Genomic DNA, 6,915 nt, shown 5'->3' with positions numbered 1-6,915 from the left:
CACTATATAAGAACCATTTACTAGAGTTGGTCATTACTCAGAAGTGAAACATTAATGCAGAACTTGAAACAGAAACATATAAACAGGTAGAAGTCAGGTTACAGCCTGACTGCTCATCACTGCTTCTGTTACCTGTTGAAGTTCAGGGTCTGGCTGCTGGGCTGGGGTCATCATTCACTCAGCTTTAATGTCACTCTGGGTTCTTGGCTAGCTTAGCGCTAGCATGTTGTCTGTGCAGGTGCTAGCAAAGAGCTGAAGTTGTGTTTGTGTTGTTTCTGTCCTGGAAGCATTTTTTACCTCACCATCGGATACTTTCATGGAATAAAAATAAAAGTGACGTCCAGACTGGTGCACTATGTTGCTTATTCAGCACAGTAACTGAATCAGCTGATTGCAACCAAAGCACATAAAGCGTGTTTGTTTGTTTGATTTTTCTGACTTGCGTAGAGAAACCTAAGGAACCTTTGTAACACAAATCATGACAGAATTGTAACTGTAATGTGATTATTAAATGTAGTAAAGTATTGAGTTACTGACAAATATAGTGTGATCACAGGTTACTTTGCAGGTGTTGTGTTGATCAGCAGAGTACAGACTGTAAGCTGAAAGAACTTTTTCTGCTGAATGTGATTATTAAATATATTCACAGTACTCTGTCGACACACTGTTTATCACTCTACACAGTTTCATCATCATCTTAAGAACATATGTAAGTGAAGAGAATTTTTATCCACAGTTAAATGCTCAACATGTTAATTCTCTAATAAGCTGTGAAAGCATCACTGATGATCTGCTTGTATCCATGTTAGTGTTTAAAGTCCAACATCTCCCTCTAGTGGCCACATATAAATCATGTGTGAGGATGGTGTGAATGTAAATGTGAATCATAGTGTTCCAATCAGTCATCAGTGTGTCTCTGCACAGCTGTAATTAAAATGTGTTCAGAGGGCCTCAGTGTCTGAATGGTTCCAGTTCAGCTCCATAACAGCAGCGTCCCTGGTTTGATTCCTGTGTTTCAGCTCATATCTGCCTCTCTCACTGAGGGGGACGTCCACTACATGGACATGGATTTGTTCATCAACCAAACTACAGATCACTGAGAGCAGAGGACATTTGAATTTATTCAATGAACTAATGTCTAGGATGTTTGTGGGCATCATACACATGGATTGTAATCTCACTGGTGACATTTAGATTATGTTACTACTTTTTTACATGTCCATGTTTAAGTCCTTGTACATAAGTTTAAAAGAACAGAATTGTGATTTATTGTTTTTTGTTTCTGAAATAAAAGTGCATTGTTACAATGTACCCTTAGATATATGTTTAAATTATTTTATAACGTAATTGTTAAAAAAAGAAAAAAGTGAGTTTCCCACCTCGGTGTTTGAACCAATAGAAAGCTGGTGCTCAGAGGAAGAGGGCGGGCTTTACTTGGTGTCAGTGACAGAAATGAAAAAAAGCTCAAATGAGTGAGAAGGACGATGAAGGAAACATCTGTGCTGTGTCTGCTCTGTAAGTAGAATCTCTGTGTTTGTTTGAATTCTTGTACTTTGACTGTCTGCTCTCCTGATAACTGATGATGGAGGAGAAGACATGAAAAACAAATCAGGCTGAATTCAAGTTCAAACACCACGAGGACCAACTGCAGGTCTGAACTGACTCTTTATCTTTGCTCAGGAGTCGAGGAAACACAGCAGGCAGTGAAAAGATCAAATCATTCACTCATTATATCAACACAGCTGCTCAGTGGACACATGACTTTACTGGGTTATTAAATGTAACAGAGTGTCTATAGTCACAGTATAAACAGTGCACATACATATAATAAACCACCCATTATGTTCATATCTCAGGTACAATGATGATGTTCATTGGTCTGTTTGAAACGAGACATGTTTAGTTAACCAAAAGATTTCAATAAACACTGTTTTTTTTAATCTCATTATTAACTCCATTAGTAAAAAATTCCACACAAAAATTAGTGCAGTGGTTTGTCTCTCACGATCATGGTTCAGTCAGGATATATCACTAATTTCTCGTAAGAAATGTACATTAAAACAATGTATATTGAAATGACTTGCACATAAAATATATTTGTTTTTCATGATGTTGATTTTTTAATATATTTTGTATAACATTTTATTTTTTTGGAAGAGTTATAGTTGCCAGCTTTGCACTTGTCTCTCAATTAGAAAATTGATTTATTGTGTGAAAATATTAAGTCTTTTTTAATAGAACGGAGGGCAAGATTGGTTGCAGTGGTTTGTCAGCTGTTTGTGTGGAGTTGTTCTTTATGTTCACCTCAAATCAACCTGAGTGTCATTTCTCTTTAGTCCTGATCTCACTGCTGAGCTGCACAACAAACCAAGGTCAGTAACCTTCTTCTCTCACAGTTTAAACCTGAGAAATGCTCACTGATATGACCTGATTGGGTTCATATTTCACAATGGAGCTCATTAAAACTGATGAGATAAATGATAAAGCACAGATCACTTTTCATACTTGTGTCATGTCTAACATATCTTTTTTTTTTTAACCCTCACAGCTCGTCTGACTGTGAGTCCCAGCAGCTCTCAGTTCTTTAAAGGAGACTTTGTGTCTCTGAGCTGTGAGGAGGACGACAGTTCTGCTGGATGGACTCTGAGGAGAAACACAAGCAAACAACAGAGGACTCAGTGTGGAAGAGATGGGTTTGGACAACCAGCTGGTTCTTCCTGCAACATGAGCTACAGCACCACTTGGGACAGTGGAGTTTACTGGTGTGAGTCCAGAGAGGGTCCCATCAGTGACATGGTTAACCTGACAGTCACTGGTAAGCTGAGTGTGTGGAGTTAGTGTTGATGAAGCTGTGTGTAAATGGATGAAATGCTGTAGTTTGTCTCTGTGTTGAGGTGGATCAGTGATCCTGCAGAGTCCTGTCCTCCCTGTGATGGAGGGAGATGACGTCACTCTGCTCTGTAAAACAAAGACCACTCCCTCCAACCTCCCAGCTGCTTTCTATAAAGATGGCTCCCTCATCAGGAAGCAGCCTACAGGTCACATGACCATCCAGCATGTTTCCAGGTCTGATGAAGGCCTCTACAAGTGTGACATCAGCGGTCATGGAGAGTCTCCATCCAGCTGGATCACTGTCACAGGTGACACACTCACCTGTCTGTGTTTCTGCAGCTTTCAACATTCACAATGTGACGACAACTTAATGACTGTGTTTGCTTTATTTTAGACAAACACACCACCACACCTCCACCTACATCCACACCTCCTCCTGGTTCCACCCACATCACTCTTCCTCCTGTTCTCTCTGTGTTGTCATCTGTTGGATCAGTCTGTGTTGTGGTTCTACTGGTGTTACTGGTTCTGCTGGTGAGACGATGTGTTCACAGGAAACATGAAGGTGAGACTCAGACTTCCTGATCTTTCATGTCTGAGTTTGTTTAGTAGAATAAAGTTCACATTCATTAAGATCAGTAACAACGTTCTTAAATATAATCTCTGTTTAGATATTTAATATATGTTATTCTCCGTTTTCTATCTTTTCCAAGAAGAAGATGGAGAAGATGAGATCATACACAGTACCATCAAAATATCAAATCATCCACAACAGCCAATCAAACCAAGAAGAGGTAGTGTTGCTTTCTTTTTTTGGTGGGCGTCATCACCACTGAATGTGAGGTCAAAGGTCTGTTTGTAAAATGCACCTAGTAAGCAAAAACATGATGATTCCCACAACTCTGCTCCCAAACAGCCAGTCAACAGCTGAAACAGGAAACATGTGACTCTGGCTCTTCATAAGTGTCATCTCACTGTTGTCATAGTGTCATAGTGAATCTAAAGGTCAGTGTAGTTACTGTTCATGTTGCATTACTGTGTTCATCATATAAACCAAGTGGGAGAGTTGGTTTGTTTAATCTTCTGATGAACATGTGACATATTTCACCTCTATGTCGCAGAAGTATCACTTACATATGCAACAGTTATGATTGCTTCATATATGAAATGTATATTTGGTTCAAATGTGACACAACTGCAGTTTTCCTTTAGGCCCAGTTTGACTTTAACTGATGGTGTCGGCTCAGACTCGTGTGTGTTGTGACTTTCTGGCCGACAAAACATTATCAGTGTTGTAAGTGAGCTGTAGGTGTCCAAAGCAGCTCTGACTGGACACACATGTGTTTGCTGTCTGAGTTTTAATACACGTTAGTGTATAGTTTATTGTCTCTGTGGATGTTCTCACCGAGGTGTTCCTGGTTAGTCTTACAATAGTGTTCATGTTGTGAGAACATGTTTGCTTTGTGCTCTGTGGTGAAGAGTGTCAGCCTGCAGTGGAAAACGTGTCAGCTCTGTGGTCGTCCACCTGCATCTTTCTCAGAAACAGCCTCCAGTTCTTTGTGGTCACTCAGTGTTTCTCAGCAGAGGTGTTAAGACGAGAAAAAAACTCAAAAACACAGAAGATCATTAAAGTTGTTGTTATTTTAAAGTAATGCATTTTTGTGCAAACTAATAAGAACTAAGATCCACTGAGATCTCACAGAGGCTCAGTGCAGGACAAATTTTCTGGTCTTCATGAGCTAAAAATCATTATTTTCTGTCTTTTTGATGCAAGATTACAAATTATAAAAATGTTTTAGCCATCTTTAGCTCCTGTGTAATAACATCTGAACTGTTGTACCTGCAGTGATTTCAATAGTTTACTCTGCAGACATTTATTCAGCTGTGGTCTACTCAGCAGTGAGAACTGAAGACGTCGGTTATGGACAAACAACCATCAGAACAAGGAGGCCCAGGTACAGCTGCTCTTCAGCCCAGTATTAAGGCAAAATATGTAACAGACATGCTGGTCCCCTGTGTCCATTTCAAAAAAGACAACTGAGCAACTAAGTACCCAGAAATGTACTTTATACATTATTTATTCACTACTGATTTCTGTCCTTTAAATATTTTATCTCCCCCTCGCTGATAGTGCAACGTCTGCTTGCGGGACCAAGTAGTTGTCTTTAAACCACTGAGACAGTCGCTGGGTAGACTCATTGTCCCCAGAAATGACAACCATCACTGTGAGTCAACTGCAAATCTGATGAATGTGTTGCTGGGATGGGAAGAAAGTATGGAGCAGGGTGCTCAGCACAGCTGTAGAGGTCTGAGGTCATACTCTCACCCTCTTTGTGCATCGTGATGGGAAGCCGTCGATACAAAGTCATAATATGTGGCGTCATTTTCACAAAAAAATAAAATTCTCTAATAATAAGACGGAAACTTTGCTTAAATATGAGAGCGAAGCTGGAAGCAGCAAATCATTCATCTTTTAAAATGTGACTTAATGCACTTTCTTAACAAATTGTTGCAGCTCTGTGGGCTCCAGGCTCAGTTCTGTGAATCAAACAGGCACCTAAAGTGTGATTTGTATCTGAACTGGTTCCCAGTAAAGTCTGAACTGGGACTGTGTGTGATGCAGAGAGGTGGAGACTGGAGGTCTTTATTGAACTACAAAGTTTGTAATCATGTTTCCTGTTGTTTGAACTGTGTGTGTTTGTGTTCAGACTTTAAACCAGAGCCAGACGTCGTCTACTCTTCACTGAAGTAGTCCACCAGTCCAACCACTGACGTCCAGCTGCTGGTCTCTAACTGGTCCTCCCAGCACCTCAGACCAGAGGAGATCGACAAAATGATAAAACATTTGTTATTGTTTTGCATTTTGCAGCAAAATAATTAATGAAATGCATCCAACTCTTACAAAAAACTGCTTTGTTTGTGGTAAGAGTGCAATTCATTGGCATCAGCAGAAACTAGAAGATTTATGATTTCTAAATTCATTATAACGCAACAAAAAACTTTTATTATTATTTTTTTAAATAAACTATGGAAACACTGATTATTTGCTTGTATCCATGTTAATATATGAAGTAAACTAGTGGCCATAGATAAATCATGGGAGAGGATGGATTTAATCTAAGATGTGAATCATAGGCTGTATCCCAATTCAGGGTCTGCAGCCTTAAAGTACGCAGCCTTAACGATCCTCAAGGGCCGCGTACTCAAAGACCGCTAAGGCCGGAAGTGCGAGGCTTGTGAAATGGGACGGTCTAGCCTTTGTTGCGCTGCCCAGGTTGCCTAGCAACCATGATACTAACAGCTGGAAATGTGTCATACAGCTTTGTTTGACAGAAATGAAGGAGAAAATCTTTTGTTCATTTGTTTGTTTGTTTCTACATGAGCTTTGATCATTCTCTGTAGAATTAAGCTCAGCTATTGAACGGCGTATGTTTTAAAGTAAAGGCTTTAAAACCAAGTTAGTACAAACGTCACTAATGTCACATAACTTTGCCGACATGTGGCCAACAGTAATGTTTTAATGTTTTTCGTTATTAAACATTTGCACATTAATAAGTGACATAACATTCAGTACTTACTTAAAGTTTACTCTTCGGCCGCCACTCATCCGCCGTTTTTTCGGCAAAATTATCCACACCCACCGCCGCGCTATGCATTCTGGGATATGTTGGGCCACGAAGTCTACACCGCCACCTCCTTAAAATTCAGGGAAATGAAGGACGCATTTCAAGGCCGCATTTCAAGCAGCCTTCGAATTGGGACCGCCTTCGGCGTGCCGCTGTGACATAATGGGCCTTGAAATGCGTACTTTAAGGCTGCAGACCCTGAATTGGGATACAGCCACTGTGTTCCAGTTGGTCATCATTGTGTCTACACAGCTTTAGTTGTAATGTTACAGTCTGAGACAACACTGGCATCTCATGTTTTCTGACAGTTACATTTTAGACACGGAATCAAATAAATGAAAAAGCAACAACAACATGCATAAAACACCTTTTAGGATGAAGGTAATAGGATATAAAATTTGAATAATAATGATCCAGTTAGTCATCAGTCTCTGCACAGTTCTAATTTTCCAGTTGG

At 39.9% G+C, this 6,915-nt stretch overlaps 1 long non-coding RNA gene across 1 annotated transcript; it reads left to right on the top strand.

Moving 5' to 3' along the window:
• The first annotated feature begins 3,255 nt into the window (after positions 1–3,255).
• Positions 3,256–6,011, top strand: LOC113011140 (uncharacterized). The gene is made up of 4 exons (XR_003270467.1): positions 3,256–3,397; positions 3,549–3,626; positions 4,703–4,787; positions 5,541–6,011. It is a non-coding gene; the product is annotated as an uncharacterized LOC113011140 (long non-coding RNA).
• The last annotated feature ends 904 nt before the right edge of the window (positions 6,012–6,915 follow it).

The sequence above is a fragment of the Astatotilapia calliptera genome, chromosome 3, assembly GCF_900246225.1.
Source record: "Astatotilapia calliptera chromosome 3, fAstCal1.2, whole genome shotgun sequence".
Taxonomy (NCBI): Eukaryota; Metazoa; Chordata; class Actinopteri; order Cichliformes; family Cichlidae; genus Astatotilapia; species Astatotilapia calliptera.
The sequence above is the reverse complement of the archived record's forward strand: the minus strand, read 5'-3'. Positions and strand labels throughout refer to the sequence as shown.